The sequence below is a fragment of the Anas acuta genome, chromosome 8 (genome assembly GCF_963932015.1).
Source record: "Anas acuta chromosome 8, bAnaAcu1.1, whole genome shotgun sequence".
In the NCBI taxonomy this organism is placed as follows: domain Eukaryota; kingdom Metazoa; phylum Chordata; class Aves; order Anseriformes; family Anatidae; genus Anas; species Anas acuta.
In genome coordinates, this window is record NC_088986.1 from 4,905,213 (window position 1) to 4,925,103 (window position 19,891).

The following is a 19,891-nucleotide window of genomic DNA, read 5'->3' on the forward strand; positions in this document are numbered from 1 at the left end:
TGCTCTAGGATCTGAAGGCAACCACTTCTGCAGGCAGTCCCTGAGCAGAGTCTGTGCGTGCTGCTGGAGCATGCACCGTGCCAGGTTTGGTCCTTCATGCACATCAGCGGGGATGGGGAGCAGCCACGAGACTGTGGCTGGCTGGGTTGGGTAGTACGGTGGTTTTCATGCTGCAGCTCTCCCAGTGAGTTTGATGGATGAAAAGACTCAAACAGATTTATGCAAACCAGGCACGTTGCTGGAGCCCGGGGCTGGGTGCCCGTTGTGGCCTTCAGTGCTGCAAAACGTGGGCTCTGCTCCTGCAGATGCTAATCGGAGGCTGTGGAGCACCCAGCACACATCTGCCTTTGATGCTGGCAGGTCCTTTCTGCACAAGGGGCTGTTCCAGTCAAACCTGTCTTTTTTTGCACAGAGACCGGTTCGGCGTGTTTTCACACGATTCATGCAGTGCACCTGACTGCTATGGGAGCAGATCTTTTGTTCCAAGGTAAGAAAGGTTTACGCAAGCCCCAGGTTCGGCCGTGTTTCGGTGTACCCAAACAGCTTCCCTCAGCAAGAATGCTTGGCAGCCTGCAGACGCTGAAGCTGTTGAACTTCTGCTTGATGATTTTTTGGATATGAAGTTTTCAATCAAGGGAGGGAGAGGGAGGAGATCCGTCCTGCAAGCAGGGACCTGCTGTGCTCTGCTCCAAACCTGGCTGGTTTGGGTGGCCGGAGGTTTCATCCAGCTGTTTGCAGCGACCCAGCCAGCAGCCAGCCACAGGGCCACAGGACCTGTGAGGCTGAGCTCCTCCAGCTCAGTGCTGGAAGCTGGTTTCAGCCTCCTGACCACACCATGGACACCTCAGGAGACAGCACCCCGTGTTTGCTGCATTTCTCACCCCACGTCCCCTTTCTCTTGCCGCACCCTCGGCTTCACCCACCGCTCCCCTCCCAAGAGGCAGGCCTGGTGCTCAGCCTCACCTCTGGGGCCGAGATCGGAGAGGCAGATTTTATGAATGAGGTGAATCACCCGGCTCCTGCTGTCTGTAAACACAGGCTGGGGGCCTCCTTACAGACCTGGGCTGCTGCCCAGCCCTGCACACCTCCTGACACTTGCTGACGGGGTGCCAGGGGCCTGCCAGGCCTGGGGCTCGGCCCTGTGAGCCTGAAGACAAGTCGCCACCTTCACCGAAGGAAGCAGGAGGTCCAAAACAACAACCTGTTGATTCAGCGGGGGGGAAAATAACACACACAAAACAACCCTCGAACCCAACAACTTTCAATTATCACCTTTGCACGCCACCCCCGCTGGCACCAGCCGGCGTGGGAGTGCCTGCGTGAGCTTGTCTTAAGTTATGATTTCCTCGGGGCACAGACTACACCTATGCATGTGTTTGGGTAGCAGTGATCAAACTGGTTGCGACGAATACCTAGCCCGTCCTATCTGTAGCTAGAAGGGAGCGCAGTCACGAGGAAAAATCTCCCAGTGCCCTTTGGTTTCCTTAGAAAGTCTCGTTCGGCCTGTTCCTGCCCTGCTCGAGAGCCGCCGACTGCGACCGCGGCGGTAGCTCGCAGGCAGCGCTGCTTTTAATATATACAGGCGCGGCTGCGTGAAACGTTTAATTTTTGTTCTTCCCCCAGAATATGACCGTCTTTGTGTTGGTGTTTGGTGTTTTGCTGCTGTTGTTGTTTGTTTGTTTGTTGGTGTGTTTCATTTTTTCCATCGCTAATCAGGCGACTCTCCGTGCTGTGTTTTTGGGACACGTGAAGTGTGAGGCCACTGGCTAATTCGCTGCTGGTAGCAAAGGCACCAGCATCTGCGGTGTGCAAAGGCACGAGCTCTGCAGGGTTTGATCTCGCTTTGTACTGAGGATTCACAACCAACAGGAACAATGGGTTGTGATTTAAGAAAAACGCCTTTTAGTGTTCCCACGTGTCAGCAGGAATTTGAGGATAAGAACCACCAAACACCAAAATATACGTACACATACATATACACAGATGGGAAAAATGGGAATTAATGGGAATTCAGCCTGCTCCTGCAGTCTTTGAAGTAATTAAAGCTACACCAAAACTTGAAATAATGTGACTTCACTTACCCTGAAAAAGAGTGAAGTGAAACAAAGCCATCACTTTGTACAGGAACCGGTGTGAAAATCTTGGCTTTCCACCCAAACTTTGACATCTCCATCTCCAGGTGTGTGGTGTGGGTGCGTGCCAGCTGAGGTCATTTGGAGATATAAATTAAATCAAAGAGCATTTAATACGTGCTAGGCTGATCTTTTCCCTAAAGAAACCTCACAAATGGAACAGGAAGAACTGTGCTGTTTTAATAAAGAACTCAGAAATAAAATAAAATCTAAAAAAGAAAAGAAACACTCTTTTCATCCGACAGAGGAAGGGAGCCAGATCTCCCATGAGCACAAGCCGATGTAACACCATTATATCAAAGGGCCTGGCCCTCTACACAAGTGCATAATTTGCTTCTTTTCAAGGAAATTTCAGTGACGTAGAAGGCAAATAAATAATGTTTCTCCAGCCTCCCAGGGCTTGTCTGAACAAGAAAGATTGTTAATGTTTAATATGAGGTAAAATTTTAATCCATTTCATTAAACTGTGTAGATATTCTTAGTTTAGTTTTAAGCAGGATTAGTCCTGTTTACCTGAAGTCAAGTAAGCACAAGTATAACTTCAACTGATATAAGCCTTGCTCAAATTAAAGCAAGAATAACTACCAAGGCTTGGGGGGTGGGGGGAAATACCATTGAAGCTTTTCCTTAAAACAAAAAATGGGCTTTGCTTTGATATTTTTTTCTTTATGAAGTATTTCTTGCCATGGGAAAATAATAAAAACTAGAAAAAGTCTATGGAAGTTCTGCTTGTAAATGATGAGACAATAGCAGCTGAAAAAACACTGCTTAATTGAAGAGAGGCAGTGCTTTTCAGCACACCCAGCCTTGTGTTCCCCTGAACGGGTGCAGGCTGGTTGGACATGGCATTTTCAACTCATGGATTTCCAAGAGTCGTCAACATGGATGGCAAACAAATTAACTGATGCTGAGGCCAACAGTACACCAACACTCCATCCTTTGCTCAGAAATCATCCCACAGCTTTTGTGTTTAGCCTGATAGCAATGGCTAAGGTACTGCGTGGCCTTTAGGAAGTCATCCAGGATTGATGCAAAGGTGCCAAATTGCGTAGGATTTACCACATGCCTTGGCCAGCTGTCCCACTGGCTCCTGGGCCTCACTGTTAAAAATGTGCTGTTAATTCCCTTATTTTTCATTACTGACTGCCTCTGTATTCTCAAGTACCACATCCCTTTGTTTTTATTTATTAAAAAAAAAAAAAATCTTATTAAATCACACCGTTTTCCCATAGCTGAGTCCCCTAGTTAGCTTTTCATGGGCCTTGCTTGTAAATAATGCTTCTAAGTTTAAAGCCTGCTCACTTTTTGTTCAGGTTTTTCCTCGCTTTTCAAAAATGTCAGAAAGGCTGCAAGTTAACACAAAACTGATGGGGAAGTGAATAGCTGAGGACCAATTTTCCTTTTTAGAAGCAATTAGAGAGGAGCACCTTCTGCCTGTAGGTCAGATTTAATCTGATGCTGTCAAAGAGGAGATCCCTTATCAGGTCCTAACCCCTACCAGGCCCCGGGAGAGTCACCGCTTGATGGCATTTGCCCTCCTTCATGCCTGCTTCTGTCAGGCACCTTATCTGCTTGACCTTGGGGTGCTCTGGGGAAAGGATAACTGCACTCTTGTCGGGTTGTCCATAGCTGCAGAAGAGGCCTCTTTGCAAGATGAGCATTAGTGACTTCCATGCCAATGTGTAAGACGCAATTCGTCAGGTGATGCTGGGGAGGTTGGTGGCATTTCCAAGCTTGGAGTGGGGGGCTAAGACACTTCTTGCTCATTTATACTCAGTATAAATCAGGTGTGATGTTGTTAGGGGTGTGAACCAGGCCCCATGACCTAAGGTACACATGGCAAAAGACCTTGAGAGGTTTGGAGATGATTCTTTGGTTGACGCAAAGCTGGAGGGTTAAGATATATTCGGAAAGACAGCTTTGCCATATATTGACCTTTACCTTAAAATTCACACAGCAGAAATTCCTATAATCATTTCAGCTTTCCAGAGGAGCTACGAAGGAAACAGAGGTTACCTCTACGCTACATTCTTGCAGTGCAACTGACTTATGCAGATGTGACCTTGCTGAAAGTAAACAGCGGCACATGGGGCTGATAACGGTTATCTGCACAGACACCAACGAACGCGAGCCGAACAAAAGCCTGCATAAGACTTTCCACCCACTGTATGCTAAATAGGCCAGAGGGGCAAGGGGAGGGATGCCAGGCCAGGGTTACAGCTTCAGTCTTGTTTATTAAGGACAAAATATTCAAATAATTGTGTGCCTGCTCCTTGTCTGAACTGGCACTGAAAATAAGGCGGCAATTGTATTTCTAAGCCCTTGCAGGAAGATTTGAATAGTACAGGCAAGCTCACTCGAGGCATTAAGCCATGCATGTCTCATCTTGCAAAGAAGAGAGCAGCTCCCCGCGGAAGTGGGCCAGGCTAGGCACCGAGCAGGTGGATTAACAGTTCAGAGGAAAGAGCATGGAAAGCAGCTCTCTTGCAGAGCAGGTCTCTGTACAAATACATCCAAGGCAGCGAGGATTAGTGCTTAAGCTAATGAACCACCCGCCAGACCTCTCTGGGAGAAGATATTAGCACATAGCGGTACTGCCGATGACAAGCTGGCACCTCTGCAAGCAGCCAGAAGGTTCGATCAGGAGCAGGCTGCTTGGAGCCAAGCTACCAAAATACCCGTTGTGCTTTATGGGCAATGTAACACAAACATTTCCAGCACGGGACCTGTAATGAGCTTTGAGTTTGCCTCGAGACGTTTTCTCCCAATTTGATTATATTTATGAGCAGCTATTTCTGTTTAAGTACAGAAGGGGGGAAAAATGGCATTTAGATTTAGCTCCACTTGCCCCTGCACACACTGCTGCAACCCTTGGGGCATCTACATGGACATGGGGAGATCTTTTGGGGTGGGTCATGTCCATACATGAGATGCTGTGCATTATCTTTCCTTGTGGAGGGAAAATTGTGCATTTTTTGCACATAACAACCATGCAATCAAGAGGTTTATTAAACAAAAAATGAGCTTAAGAACACAACAGGCAAATACAACCTCTATATCTACATATTGTGTGGTGCCAAAGTGGAGAGGAGTGAGGTGAGGTTGCTGCACCAAGATGGGTTTGGCTCTAAGGCACTCACCCTTCTTGGTCCAAGGAAAACCTTTCACATTTGTGTTTAGTGACTCCAGGAAACTGAGGCAGATGTCACGAGTCAGAAGGGAAGGACATCCTAAAGGCACATTTGTATGGTATGTCCCACCAACCATCAGCCAAGGTAGATGATCAGCAAGAAGATCTGCTGGTATTTATAGTTGCCAAAAATACTGGGGGGTTCTGCTAGCCATTCCCCACTTTATTAAGGCAGTTTTGAATGTGGGGTTTCTATCCCTTGAGAAATTCAGATATTTTACTATTTTCCTCTTGAATTGAGGCAGAAAGTCAAAATACGAATCCCCATTAGGAAACGTTAAACAATATTTTGCAAATCTGTTTTCCCAGTTACAATGCAGATCTACATAGTTGCAGGCACCAAGAACACAAAAAAAACCCTCCTTATCTCCAAAATCGCTTACAATCTCAAAGTGCTTGAGGAGTGTTTTCCTTTTCTTTTGTACCTCAAGACACAATGCAAGCAGCAAGAGAAGACTCATTATTTTTAACTAAGCGTGGCTGCAAGGCTTGCTCCTGGGCAGCCCTTTGGCTGGGGTGGCAGGAGGAACGTGGTGAGCTCCACTCATGCTCACCGAGGGAAAGCCGTGCGAGCACGTGGCTCACCAGCCTGTGAGGTGTTGCCTGGAGCATGGCCCCCGAGCTCAGCAAAATGAGATGCTCCTGGCATAGCTGCTGGGTCCATTGGCAGGGGTTGCCTCTCTCCTTCCCCCAGAGCCAATCTTTCCTAAGTGTGTAGTGGAAATGATGCAGCCTTCCCCATACTGAGACCTCTGGGGATGGCGATATTGGCTGTAAGGACACATTTCAGGCAACGTGGAAGGTAACCTGCCAATGATGCTCCCCATGCACTTTGCTGTGCAGCACATGCTAGGCACCTAAAGTCCCTGTGAACCTCGGCGTTGCTCTACATGTTTATTTAGGGGCAGGTTTTAACAGGAGCTGGTGCTAAATGGCAGCAAGGGGGCTAAATAACCTTCCAGGTAAGGGTCCTGTGTCCAGCTGGAGCACGTTCTTACAGGAACAAGATTCCCAGGAATGTTGCTTTCCTCGCCCCATATTCTCTGTTGTCAGATGACACTCAGAGTTTGAACAAACATGGGCTAAGCCGAAGTGAGAACTGGCTGCCGGGGCTCAGCAGCACATGTTTTGCATTATGGAGCTGTTTGAGGGGCCTATGCAGCTTAGTGGAAAAATCAACAGGTTCGTCCCCTTGCAGCTCACAGGTCCAGAATAGCCCGTGGCCCTAAAGCGGGGAAAACTCCCCCCGAGCTCAGCTCCCTCACTAGTTTCCATGTCAGAGGCTATGCATGGTGTGGGACAGATGGCACACGGGCCATGTGTGGGGGTTGTACCCTGCGAAGCCCTCGGGAGCAGTTTGCAGGATGCAGCAATCCCAGCCCTGCCACGCAAAGCCTGTCCTCAGGTCGCCTCCCCTCCACTTCCAGAGCAAGCACTGTCTATTCCTGAAACAGGGGAAAAGCGATGAAAATAGCAAAGAAACGTAAGCCTGAGGATCTTCTAGCACACAAATAGCAAAGGAAAGAGAGATAAATACTGTGATAGCCTTTAAATATCTGTGGAGGAAACCAGCCAGGAGCCAGCTTGGCTACAGCGAGATGGGCTGGGTGATAATGACAGATGATCCCAATATTCCCGAGAGGATTTCTGACCACCGTTTGTACAAACGAAGCGGAACGTGACATTCTGGAGATTTGGGTTCATTTTCTTGGGAGGAAAAGGACTGCTAAAAGCCTTTAATAGCTCCAATTCAGGTAATCACAATTATAAGGAGCAGGGGAGGAAGCTGGGCCTGATGTATGACATGCCAAAGAGCTGAGTGCAGTAAACAAGGGTAGGGGAATATTTGTTTGGCCAGCACGCTCGGTACACAGGAAACATCAAGCAATAAGAGGACGACTGAGTGCAGGAGTTCCCAGTCCTATATTTACGAGCAAATAAAATGATGGGAGGACCCCACAAATTACAGACATCTACAAATAACCGCAGAGCTTTTGTCTGAGCTGTGGGAAGATGCTGTGGACGCTGATAACAGAGGCTGCCTTGCACAAGGCTGGGGAGTGTGGGGCTTGGCCCTGTGTCCACTGTGCCGAGCATCCTGGCCCCATCCTGGCTCCAGGCTGCAGGGGAAGGCGGAGAGAGCACAGGAGAGGATAATTATGGAATAACCTGTCGATGGAGGAAGTGGCTTCCCAACCTCTCTCTATTTAGGGCTTGAGTTATGCTCAAAAACAGGCAGATTTATAGCCCTCCCATGGTTGTGTTGTTTTCTCCTTCTGGCCAGATTAATATAATAAATGAGAGGTAGGAAAACGGCTGAAAAGCAAAGCCCCTGCAGCGATGTTGTGTCACATCATTAAATAAGGGGGCTTTTTACTTAAGAGGAGATGTTTGACCCATAATTACAGCTAAACTCCAATTTGGAAAATGGCTTTCAGTCTATTGAGACTTCTGTAATTTTAACAGGATGCAGCATTCGAATCCTCACCCTCTGTTTTAGAGGGCGGCATAAAGTGATTATAAAACACTAAATAGCAGCTGTTTTTCAGGCTGGAAGGGGCTCTTCATTGCTGTGTGATTCTGCCCTACACAAAGGCTCTTTCTGAAATTAAATACCCACTGTAAATGTCAAGCAGTATTTGGTTCTCATTCCTGAGGTCTGCACACAATTCGTTCTAGCAAAACATGGGCTGAAAACTAACCTGACTTGTATGGCAGAGTGAGTATCGACTGGGGATTTCCAAATCCCAGCATCAGCAGGGCGGCTGGAGCTCAGAAGATTATCAAAGGCAAAGGTATTGCAGTGTCCTGAAACAGGGGTTAACCACGCTTGCAATATTTACTGTCCCCCAAGACTGGATTGGGTATATCGGGAATGTGATGGCATGTTTAAACACGTTGCTTTATCACCTTTTGGATCTAAACCAATCACGAACATATAAACCAGCTCTGAGGTGACCAGGCAGCTTGTTTTTTGATAACAATAATTATGTTCCTCACATTTACACAGAGCATTTCGTTTGTAGATCACAGGATGCTTCATCAAAGCAGGCTGCAATCACCACTGCCCATCATTACCAGTAGAGAAAATGAGGTGCAGGGGAGGGAAACACCTTGTTTGTCCCAAACCAGACATCAGGTGATGGGGTGGCAGGAAATAGGAGCCTTGTGGTCCTTATTGAAAGGACAAACCCTAGCTTCTGACCATGGATTAGCATGGGATTGGCCAAAACCCCCTGGCAAGGAGACGTCTGGGAAGTTTTGGATGAAACGCTTCTGCTTCATTCTTTATTTTTACTTTATCTTCAAAATGGAAGGTTTCATAGGAAAGAGCACTTTCAAACAAAGCGTTCCTGGAGAAGGTTTTTTTTTTTTTGATATCACAAGGCATTTTGTGGTCAGGAAACACGTGTGTTTAGCCATGACGGGCTGCGGTGGGGATGTGGGAACCCCAGACCTGAGTCCCACCTGTGTCTGAGTCAGACCTCCATGGCCAAATCTCCCCAGTCCCTGATGAGATTCTGGTTGCGGTCTCACTGGTGTGGTGCAGCTGGTTGGGGTTTCTCAAAATGCATGGTTCATCCAGCCCAAATGCTAGCTGTTAGCCATCTCACACACCAGCAGACTCCTGCTTTAACTGTTTCCCCAAAAAGGATTTAAATCCCTTATATCCCCTCATGTCTGGATTGCGACCAGTTGTGGGACGAGACACGAGCGCTCTTCCTATCTAACAGCTTTCAAAGGTGTTGGTCTCACATCCACTTCCAGGCGAGTGGGGCTACATTTTGACATCTCAGCAAATTTTTCTGCCTGTCCCCATGTGGGAAATTTCCTGCCCATATTTAAGCCTTGCGTGGCCTCTTTCTGCTGTTGTTCCCCCTGACAAGAGGGCTGCAAACAAAAGAGAGCAAAAACAAAAAGGCGAGCCTGCAAAAATGTCCTCTGCTGTGTCCTCTTAAGATCCAATTTTCATTTCACATCACTTCTAATCAGACTCTGGTTTCATTCCAAAATTAAGCACTGGGAAAAACAGCTTTTTTTTTTTTTTTTTTTTTTTTTTTTGTATTTTATTAAGAAATATTGCCTTCTTGAAGAAAACAACAACAACAACAAAACTCCTCTTGATTCTTTCTGAACAGCTCTTCTAATACTTGAGCTGGAGTGGTTTACAATGCATGAAGTCCTTTGTGCTTTGCATTTTTCGATGCTTTGGGCTTCTGCCTGCAGTTGTGCAAAGTTTCAGCAAAAATAACCCACCAAGAGCTATTTCAGTTTTTGATTCACATTTTGGTGTCAGATAGGGGCTGAGATCTCAGGATGGAATGAAGTTCTCTGTCATAATTTTGCAAGTCTGCAGTTTGATTTAATAGTTGTCTGAATCATCTCCATGAAAACTTGTATGGCTATTATTGTCCTGGCTTCCTTCACTAAAACAGGCATATCCTAAAAATAGGTAGTTTGTAAATAAGAGGGGAAAAAAAAAAAAAAAAAAGGAAAAAAAAAAAAAAGCTGGTATCCCAGGTTCTTTTAAATAAGAAAGATGCACTTTGCAACTTTAATTTTTTAGGTTGGTTTCCATTCATTCAATTTTGCATATGAGGAGAGGCAGAAGAACCAGGTGCACTGGTTTGTGAGAAGGCAGGACAGTGATTTTTTCCCCAAAATAGTTGGCCTACTGTGAGGCTCACAAACTCAGAAGTAAATCCCCAAATCCCACAACGGAGGTTAAAACCCCTTGTGTCCTGCAGCAGCACCAGACCGTTTTATTGTGAGGAAAAATGGTGATTATTCTGGGGGGCCAGGGCTGAGCTTGCTGGAAGCTTCAGGACAGATTTGTGTCCCCACCAAGCTCTGTGCCAGGCTTGCCGGGTCGCAAATCCCCAGGCAACCTGCAGTGCGTGTTGTTTTCTGCTGTCCACAGCTCCCCAGGGTAGGGAGAGAAATTAAACCATGGTGCAGAGGTGTGAATATTCCCAATAAAACCATCCTGATGGGAATGTCTTTTTCTCATGGAAGCCATCTAAATAGCAATTCACCATGGCAACACACATTTGGGCTATAAAAACCCTCAAAGAAGAGGATTTTTGCTTTTATTTAACTTCACAAATACCTACTTCATCACCCACCCCAGGGACGGGCTCAGGAGCTGGGCATGCCACGGGGAGGACTTTGTCACGCAAAGCAACCTCCACGTGCTTTAGGATCAGATATGGAGCCAAGAACTGGAAGAGGAGGCAGATTTCCTTGGGAGATAAGGGAGAGCCCATCCAGGAGGCTGGGGGGGCGTGAGGGCGCTCCAGCCTCACCGGTTATCGTCATCCACCGTCGAGCAAACCTTCCTTCGCCTTCCAAGCAGATAAAACCAGTCTGCGGACATTGCACGTTTCAGCTGATTCAGACACAGCTGGCGTGCTGTGAGCTGTAGGGAATTTATTTCTCTTGGCCGATGACCTGCTCTCTTTGAGGACTGCGTTTTCCATGTACTCTTTGCCTGGCCGCAACGTTTATACCGCTGACAATTATTATTATTTCATTATTGGGCTAAGAGCTAATGAATTAGGCTAATATGCAGCTGGTAGCCTGTGGACTCTTTTGCAAGACTGTTTCAGTGACACTTGGAGGAGACTTTATAGATAGGCTGTTCAAACTCAGCTCAACCCTAGTCTGGCATTTAGCTGCGGCTTGCAGAATATAATGGCTAAATACGTTTAGCCCGTGCCCACAATAACTCTCTCTGACTGCAGAAGAAGTTCCAATAAACATGTCATTCACATGCGAATGTATTCCAGTAAAAATTAGTGAGCTGATGCTATGAATAACCTGCAGAGCCGTAGTGTATTTTCAATTGCCCTCCCATCAGATGGTAACGAGATGATTAACATCAGATCGGCCAAGATATTTATATTGCTCGGATCATGATGTGTCATAAGCAAATGCAAAATTGCATACTGTATTGTAACAGCAGGGATGGGAAGAGCCACGTAATGAGCTGGTTTTATAGTGAAAAACAAATGGGATTGTAATACAACCCTGGAAACAAGGGAGTGCTTCCAAGCAGGGCGAGGGAACAGGACAGCGGCGCGTGAGAGCAGTTCTGAGAGTGACTCTTTGGTGAAATGAAGTGATTTATATAAACAGAGGGTGGTTTATGTCTTTTTTTTTTCTTTTTTTCTTTTTTTTTCTTTCCTGCAGCAGCTTCGAGTGATACAGCATGGATTTGGACAGCACATCCTTGGACCTGGCCAGCCTGGGAGAGCTTTTTATTAAGTTAATTCTTTTTGTTTGCTTCTTGGGGATAAAATGAACACTGCAAGCCTGGGTTCCTTTGTGGCTCTGTCACCTTCTCCCCACCTCCCCTATTTTATAATTAACAGAAGCCCCTGCAAATCTTCCCCTGCAACAGGAGAACCCTCCCCCACCTGTGGCCCCTCTCCACCAAGCGCTATTTTGTAAAATCTCTTGTCACCAGGGCTCTGCAAAGACTTAGGCGCCTAATGGGAAACATGTGTCTTTCCCGGCACTCACAGCCTCACCCCGAGGAACTCTGCAGTGGAGCTCTCTCAACAGAGACAAGGAGCTGATGGAGAAAGCGACGAGGTGGCAACTTGGGTGTTTCTGCTTGCTTCAGATGCACGGCGATGGCAGCAGCGCACAGCAGCTTCTCCGCAGAGGGAGGCACATTGGGCAAGAGCGCCTGGTGCTCCTGCTGGGAAGCCTAGACAAAAGGCAGCAAGGGGGAAATTAATGGCTTTTTAGAAGAGGGAAAAAGCAAAATGATGGGAAAACAACCCCCAGTTTGGAGCCTCGGCCCACCACAGTTTTGTTCCATTTCCTAAGCAAGGGAGAAAAAAAAAGAGAAGCTGGAGAAGATGCACAGAAACTGGGGGATCCTAGTTTTTTCTTCATTGTTTTTCATGGATCATCACCATCAAAATAGTGGGCATCTTAACACTGTATGCATCATACAGAAAGTATAAGATATGTAATATAAATTGGCTGTATGCCTCATTGTTTTTCTTTCTGGATGTTCTGATCTGTAGTCTTCTATACAAAACAGATCCTGTAAATAAATCAGTGCAGTGCCCAAAGGCACCAGGCCCAGACTTTGGGCAAGATTAACTCCAGCCATAAAATCTATTCATCACTTTGGCCACCTTCTTCAATTTCTTGACTATAGGGGATCTCTGGGTAGACGGAGCTTCTGAAGCCAAAAGATGCAGTGCTATCCGTAAAACTTGGGTGCTACTGGGCCTCATTTGGATTTAAGTGCTCAAATAGCCAAGCTTGCTGGATCTGGCTGGTGTCTGACAGCTAGCACTGTTGGGTGTCAAACAGCCAATTTTTTGAGAATAAAAATCAGGATTGGGCTGAGGTGCGTCATTTCCCTGGGTGTTCCCTTGCAAAGGTCACTGCTCCTCTCTCCCCACCCCAGTGTATCCCTCTCTGCAACTCTGTTGTTTGTGCAAGACTTCGGGAATTAAAACCTCATTTCAAGGGTTATGAGTAGACCACAGCAGTGATGCATTGCACTGATTATGAGCAGCAGGCGAGCTGTTCCCTGTCAGCTCTCTTGCCGCAGTAGTGTGCAAGTTCTGTATGGCTTGCACTGATTTTTCTTGCCTGTGAATTCTATTTATTTATTTATTTATTTATTTATTTTCTAGCAAACAAGAACTCCATTGCATTAGTGGAACAGACTTATCATGATAAATTGCATAGAATAATATTGTTACAGGGTATTGCCATCACCTCAGCAGTAATAGAAATTAAAAATAAAATTAAAAAAAAAAAGAGGTTGAAAAATAGGTAGGTATCTGCGAGATAGCTGGGAGTACAATGGGAGAAAAAAATGGCCCTGGCAGGGAAATAGACAGATGTCCTCTTCAGATGTAAATGTTCGTTTATGGGGACAACACTGGGAAATCTTCATATGAAAGAGTCAAGCCATAGGAAAGTAGTTGTATTTATGAAAATGTTGGGGTTCAGGGCTTCCAAGGGGCTTAAAGTTTCTAGATCTGGAGTTCACTTGTCTGTGACATGAAGGGAACATCATCTTTAGCCTTGGAAAGCCAGGCATCTTGCAGCAAAACCTCTTAAAACAAAGGGAGCCCCAGATCACAGTGCTACTGTAAATAGGCACATCATTGATTAAAGGCCTGGCAGGAAGGTTATCTTTCTTGGCCTCTTGCATAACAGAAGCTAGATAATTAAATTTTATAATCTTTGCATCAAGCCTGTAATTCTCTGCTTGCGTTAGGGTATGGCTTTGAGAAGAAGCCCCCACCTGAGCACCCTGAGAAGTGCTCACCTCCCTGGGCAATTGCTGCAGTTGCCATTAGGAAGAGCCACAACTGGAAAGGGTTTACCATTTCTTCCATCACTTCTGCTGGCTTGGTGAAAGATCGATTTGCCACCAGCAGCCCTTTTCCTTTCCTCTCCCTGCTTTGGGGACCAGCTGGTTGCAATGAACCAGCCTCTCACCATCCTCCTTGGGAAGCTCAATGGCTTGGATTCCTGAGATGCTCAGCCCACAACAAGGTTTCCAAACAGCTGTTTTCAGGAGTGTTTTCCTGAACTCTCACTAATTCACCAGGATCCTCCCCAAAGCCCAGCCTCCACGCCAAGCCCCAGCCGGGCACGTTCCCAGCAGCGCTATATAGGGTAGTAGCCACACTCATAACGCCAGCCTCTGTCTCTCTTTTATTTCTCTATATCATTATGTTGATGTAATAAATATGCAGAGGAGCTCCAGGCATCAGCCATGTCCTTTGTTTGAAACACTCTACCACGTTCTCCCAACTTGGTATTACCATATGATTATATACATGCCAGAGAAATAAGTCCCAATGTCAGTGCTGCTTTTATACTGCAGCTCTGCCTTCCTGTCCTCCCGTCTGCGTTTCCCATCCCACATTCACACGCTCCCATTACATGGCTAGCCTATATTTTACTCCCTCTGTTCTTGCTGCAGCTCTTCTTGGTAAGGGAAGTCTTGATTATATGTTATGGCTGAATGACTTAAATCACAGAAAAAAATGTACGCAGAAGAGCAAAATGAGGTCAAAATGAAGTCAGAGCGCTCCGGTTGGGAGGCAGGTCCTTATGGAGGGCTGGTGGCACCTCCCCTCGCTCTGCTGAGCCTCCCTGTGCCCATAAGGACTCAGCAGATGCTTAACCTCCAGGGGGAAACCCCAACCCGCCAAGCCAGCCCAAAGTGAGCTGGTGCAGGCCAAAATTTTATAAGCAGGCTGCAAACGTGGGCTGCCGGGAAGATTTCTGCCTATTTCCAGCACTGGGAAAATGCATGAGCAGGGAAGTCGTATTTATATAAGTCAAGGAAAACACTGTTTCCTTCTTCAGCAGGAAACAGAAGTTATTCTCAGAGCTTCAGCAAAAGAACAAGAAATTAAATAAAGTGCTGGCAGCCTAAACTTGTTTTATTCCTGTGGTTTTACAATCTCCGAGTCAAAATAAACACATTTTCAATCTCAGGATAATTATTAGGGTAATAATTGGGGGGGGGGGGGGGGGGGGGGAAGTTATTTACAGGCTCCAATGGAATCATTCGATGAATCATGTGAACTGAAACAACAGATTCAGGGCAAGAAAACTCACATTTATGCAACTCTCTGGTTTGATTCTTTTGTTAGAGGGCACCCAGATGCTGCAATATAAGATTGGGCAAACCTTTGGGTGCTCCCAGCAGGAGTTTTGCCTGAGAGAAGAGCAATGACCACTATTGCAACAACTGATTGCTTTCAGTTAAGAGCTTTAATGAATTTTAATGGTGTTGATCCTCCTTAAGTCTGGGGTGGGGTCTCATGGCTGTGCCAAACCAGAGCCCCTGGGTGAGAGCTTACGTCCCAGGCAGGGTAGGGTGCTAATTTGCACTGCCCTGTGATATCCGATGAGGCAGATGAAAAGCAAAGGAGAATTTTGGATCTTCATACCTTGAAGTGCTTACCATCGCACCTCTTAATAACTCAATTTGGCATTTAATAAGAGGAAAGGTTTTCTTAAAGGGAAACTGGAAAGTGGAGCACTCAGTGGGATAAGTGCCTGGGGCAAAGTGGTTTTTGGGAGCTATGTCTACTACAGCAAGACAAGGGTAACCAAAGTGTAGTTACAAGAAATAACTACAAGACGTAGTCACAAGGGGAACTACAAGAGGTAGCTGCAAGGGTACGTAACGGAGGTAGTTGTAAGGCTCTTGGCACTTTGAGAGTGAAGGGCACAGGAAGAGGAGCAGGTATGGGGCCTCCTACACAGGAATGATGCAATCACAGCAACTCCTGAAGCTTTTTGTCCCTTCTTTCACTAAAGCAAAGACAAAAGAAGGTAGCAGAAGGGTGAGAATGTCTTGAATTGCATATTCTTTTCAAAACCAAAGTGGGCTAGGAACACTTCACCCTGCATGGAGCAGTCCCGAGGTTTAGGCTGCTGTTTAAAGGGTAGAGGTTTAACTCCGAAGCAAGCCCATAATTTTTATAAACAAGGCTCCTGTTTCCCTTCTGGAAATATATATATGGAAACCCACGTACGCATGAAGCCTAAGACATGCACGAGAAGACCATTGAAGCCTTGTTATCTTTGCTTTTGTTCTGCTTTCCTGGTGCTTTTTCAATTCCCTTACCGGTACTGCCTTGGAATCGACTCCCTTTTCCAGGATGAGCTTTTCACAGGGCCGCAGGGCTTTGTTCTCGCCCCGCTGCCCCTCACCCTTGTTTGTTGTGCGGTCCCTGGGGTGTGCTTCTGCTCTTGTAGGGGGCCAGTGGCGGAGAGGAAGAGGCAGAGGATGTGAACTCCCATGTTTGAGCACAAAGAGAGAGGTGGACCCGTTCACTCCTATGCTCAACGCTCCTCAGCAGGCAGAGAGAGCTCCTGGAGTTAAAGAGCAAAATACCCACCAAGGGCTGGGGCAGAGGGGTGTAAGCTGGGTTTCTCCCCACCAAATGGCACAGTGGCACTGTCTGCAGCCCTCGCTGCCATCATTGCCTTCTCGATCCTTTTGCGCGTTCTTCAGATCTGCGTGGGAGTCTCCTCTGCGACTTCCAGGTATAAAACTTTTTGGCTCCAGAGAAGCTGCTTCACATACCGCGGCAAGGAACATAAATACATCAGTGCCGATGGCGCCTGGGAGGGAGCCATGACCATTCCCAGGCACGTAGGACTGGAAGGGACCACCTGCGTCACGGGGCTCAGTCACCGGCTCCTCACAAACACCTTCCACAAGCTGGTCAAGCACCGGCTCCTCGGCGATTTCCTGGTTGTTCTTGCAGCTGCTGCCCCTTGCTTGTTAAAAGCTTGGCATAAGTACCAGAGCAATTCCGTTTGCCTCAATATTTTTGTCACCTAAAGGATCACAGGGCCTTTTTGAGGAAGATCCAGAGTCCATCTGATGCTGCAGATGCCATCATGATTCCCCTTTTTAAAAATAAGAGTAGTAAGCAACAAAGCTAACATGCATATTCATTTATTGCACCTTTTTTATTTTATTTTCCCCCGAAAAATTTCTAGTTTGTTTTCTTTTAGCTCTTTGCTTGCTCTCCTGAGAACATAGGCCTGGAGGAGATTTCATGTTTGGTGGTCCAGCATGGGGAGGCAAGGCTGCAGTCATTTTGCAGCCCTTCTCCCCATGTCTTAGGGCCCCAGCGACCCACAGGCACAGCCCGAGGACTGCTGGGTGGGTGGTAAAGGGAGACCTGCCTAAGGCTCTTGCTTTTTGCCTTCTCCCCAGTGGCTATCATGAATAATCAAATCATTAAAGTGAACGATGTGCTGTGATATAACCTCAGCCTAACCACCTTCTGCATCTTCACAACAGTGCTGCCTCCGCCATCCCCCTTGTCCGAATTATACAGCTTAGGAGCCAGATCTTAGAGATGATCTGTGTTATAAACAGTATTGTTAGGGGAAGAAAGAATTAATTAATTTCAGTGATGAACATTTCTTCACAGTGACACACACAGCTGTGGAGAGCACGCAATCCATAGGCACTGGGAAGCAGCAGGAAAGTGTTTCTTAATTTGTTGTTTTTTTGTTGTTGTTTTGACTATTTTTATTTGCTTATTTGCTTGTTTGTTCATTTTTATTTGCTAGCAGAGCCATCATATCATGAAATCATACTCAATGATTGAAAACATGCATTTCAGAGTCACGCTGTGTGGCAGACATGGTCATAGGGTTGAGCTGAAGGGTTCTCCAGTGTGACAGCCCTGCCTCCGAACGGTCCCAGAGTAACAGTGTTGGGACCTGAAGGTCCTCAAACTCAATGAAACTAGATTGAGTTAACGTGCACTTGTTGTAGATTAACAGGAGCACATGGACAATTACAGCAGAGCAGCCACCGTGCTGTCAGTGCATGGTGGGAACCTGCCTGGGACGCCGTCCCCACCGCCGGGCCGATCGGTGGTTATCTCAAGGTCAGGCGTGCAGGAAGCCACCAGGACGCCGTGAATATTGTGTGAGTGGGAGCTGCTGGCGGGGCTATCACAGCTTCCCAGGTCAGCAGGACAAGCAGGGAGTTGCCCGAGCTCAGGACGAAGCAGGAAGAAATGAAGATGGCGCCGAAAATCCTGGTGGGAAGGTTCAAAGCACAGCCAGTGCAAACGACCCCCGTCAGCAAGGGGAGGCCAGGGCTGCATCAATGCCTGCCCCAAGCGTGCCCTAGTGTGAGTCCTAAATCCACACTGCTTCCTTTTAACACCACCCCACCTTCCCCTATGCCCTTCCTATACCTTCAGCTGCCAAGGTGAGAATTACATTTGCAGTGCTTTGCATTTTAGTGTGGACAAGCATGTTATTGTAATGGTCTATGGATGCCTTTTCACCAACTTTTTGCACAGAAGTCCCTGCCCTGTAGAACCAACTCTGGTGAGGCTGAACTTACCCCCACAAAAAGCCTTCAGGGTCTTTTTGCTTCATGTCTACGCATTTCTTCATCTGAGAATATCCTCGTCCATGGAGCAGCTCACAGGCAAATAACGACAGCGGCTATAATAAAATCACCACCAGCTTCTGGATTGTCTTGAGGGTGAAAACTAATGATGACGTGGCTGCACAGCCATAAAATCAACAGCAGCTTTCCAAAAAAATCCAGAAGGCAATGTCTGCGGGAGCACCAGTCATCGGTAACGTCTTTAAGGGTTAAAGTAGCAAGCTGACAAAAGCTTTAATGTTTTTACAGCGCACAGACATGTAACATACAATACAGGACAATTTGTTCTATTGATGTCTAAAAATGCTTAATGGAGAAACAGGCTGTTAAAATACAGGATACTTTATAGGTTAGCTCTTCTCCATACTTTATCCTCTGGTATTTGCCAAGTTAGCAGAGCATCAGACTTCAAGTCACATTTATGCTTCTTCAGAGCAGTTTTTCCACTAAAAGCTTAGCTAAAAGACATACATATTAGTGAAAAGGAGTCATTCATTCTTGTCACACAATTTGTCCTCAGAACAGTTGCAAATCCTGCATATCATTTTTTTTTTAATCGAGGGGAAATAAAACAGCTTTTATATAGTTAAACAATTGTCCACAGTCTCTCCCAAGAATGGAAAAATGCCCTAAAAATGGAAAGCAGGTGGGTTTTCTCCACATCAAGTTGCTTCTTCTGCACAAGAACAAATAGGCTACATCCTTGTTCTCTGTTTAAAAATAAAATAAATAAAAGCAACAGAATTGGTTTGTCTTCTAAAAGAGTCCTGTAAGCAGAAGATCTCTAGGAAGTGTTCTTTGGTGCCTGCGCTGGCTTTTTGTGTCTGCAGTTTCTTCTAAGTGGATTGACAAAATTTTCCTACTTTCCTACCATACCACTGCAACCTTGGCATCCCACATTTCCTTTCCATTGCTGCTAACATGGGAATTTCTGCATATTTCTTTGATGTTGCTGCTGGCTGGGGAGCGTCAAAGCCAAAGAACACAGAGAGGATGTCTTCAGAGATGTCAATGGGGACAGGCAACCAGAAGAATGGTACGTCGCTGGCTGAAAAGAGACACCTGAGGATGTAGGAGGAAAAGAGAAATGCTCAGCAAAACAACCTCTGCTGCAAGACTCTGGGTCTGAAGCTCCCTAGTACTTCACTGGGGATTTGCTTCCTTACTTCTATAGGTCTTTATTAACTCAGAAGCCCCCTTGGTGGAAATATAGATGGCAAAAATGGACAATTCTGACATGTATTTTTACAGGCAGGTGGATCCCAGCCAAGCGCTCAGTCATGCCATTATTTTAGGCATAGGTTATCAGCAATGCACACAAAAATGCTGGGTTAGGAGAGCAACTTTCAGAAGAAACGATCCTGCTAAACCTGGAAATACTCTCAGACCCCTGTGGCACAGGAACAATAAGTTAAGTGAGTGGCAAAGCAAACCCCATGACCTGAACATCTGCAGATTTCAGAGGCATTTAAAACAAAACCTCAAACTGAACTCAGAGGCCTAGCACCATGCATGACAACAAGACAGAAAATTGTGTTGATATTACTGAGGCACTACGTGGGATGAAGTTCGCTTCAGGGTCAAATTTGGGTAACTTCCTGGCTTTTCTGGATTTTTTTATTTTTTTTTTAA